This window comes from Mesoplodon bidens, assembly GCF_964165515.1.
Source record: "Mesoplodon bidens genome assembly, chromosome: 13".
Taxonomy (NCBI): Eukaryota; Metazoa; Chordata; class Mammalia; order Artiodactyla; family Ziphiidae; genus Mesoplodon; species Mesoplodon bidens.
Genome location: NC_138169.1, coordinates 7,555,337 through 7,556,920, shown reverse-complemented (window position 1 = coordinate 7,556,920; position 1,584 = coordinate 7,555,337).

Here is a 1,584-nt window from a genome sequence, read left to right as displayed (position 1 = left end):
CCGTCGCCCCACAGTGAGGGGCTGCGCCTGGTTCTTGATTTCTCCGGGGCCAGTACGCTGGGGAGGGGAGGGACCCCCTCCCTTAGTTTCTGCAGGAAACAGTGGAACATGGGAGCCACAGGAAACCTTGCCGCTTCCGGTTCTGCCAAGAAGTGTCCGGCTCGTTTCCCCGGGAGGTTTGTGACTCTGGGGCGCTTGTCTGGGGAGTCTCGGGGCTTTTCTCTGAGAGGCTTCTGTTCCCAGCCAGAGGCCCCCTCGGGTCTTGATCCCCCTCCCCCAGGGCTGTTGGAAGCTCCGCCTCTTTCAGGAAGGGAGGGGCGAGGCCGATTCCTCAGTTACAAATCTTACCTGAAGAAGTTCGCCTGAATTTCACGTCTGAGCTTGGTGGTGACCCTGACCCCCTGGCTGGACTTGACTGCAGTGGCCAAACCAGCCTTGACACTGGAGAACTTACCAGGTGTCTAGGTTCCCGAGAGCGCAGCTGGCTGTGACCACACACCCACGTTCTCTGGAAGCACCCTGTGGCCGGCTGCCCTCAGCAACCGCGCCCCTCCCCCAAGATCACCAGCATTTGTGGATCCAAAGGACGGTGCAGGTCAGGGGAGGAAAAGGGCACCTCGTGTGGCTCCTGCCGTGTGGCAAGCATGCCACTCCCCCTGCCTCGGTTTCCCAGAGGATGAAGTGGGGCTGTGAGGGGGCGGGTGTGGTCAGGTGAGCAAGGGCTTTGAAAACCAGCCCCCGTGAACTGGAAGGGCAGTGAGAGGGAGCCGTGTCTGGTCCTTGTTTGAAAGGAAAACAGCTTCGGCAAACAGACTAAAGCAGGTGGTTCTCTCACCAAACCCAAACCAGTGGAGGCTGGTGTGCGCTGACTGCACCTAGGTCCTCAGTGGGCACACACAGCAGTGGAGCCCCGCGGTGCGCGCAGCACCTACCAGTCCGGCTGAGGTCAGGCACCGGTCCTCCCTGGATGTCCCGTGAGCAAAGCGGACCTGACGAGGGAGGAGAGAATCACACGTGGCTCCGTCCAGCCCAGCGCCCCTGGGGCGGGGGGGTGGACTGCAGATCTGGCTGCAAGCTTCCCAGCAGCCACTGGGAAAAGACAAAACTGTCAGACACATTCTCATGAACAAAAGCAAGGTGATTTCTCAGGAAACGCTTCCCTCTTACAGGAAAGCCATAGCAGTGTCTCCTAGCACCCTCCCGGCACCGTGACACGAAGGCAATGGCATCCGTTGAGAGGACACAGCGATAGGGAAGCTTTCACGGGGATGCTTCGTGCTCGTGATCCACAAACACCCTGAGGAGAGTCCCTCCCAGGGGCACAAAGGCGCCAGCGGGCAGTGAGGTCCCTCCTCCCAGCCGCCAGCAGCGCATGACTGAGCCACGGGTCCCCTTTAAACACCTGTGGGCGAGTCTCGGCGCAGAATGCCAGCCACAGGATTGTATCATTTACTTGAAATCAGCAGAGAATGTTCTAAGTAGAGTTTCCATCAGCTGTGCAGCTGGCCTGTGGACAGAAGCCGGCGGGGGGGACTGAGCCCAGGGGGCACCCTGGCAGTGGGGCTAAGACCCCAAAGACACCCC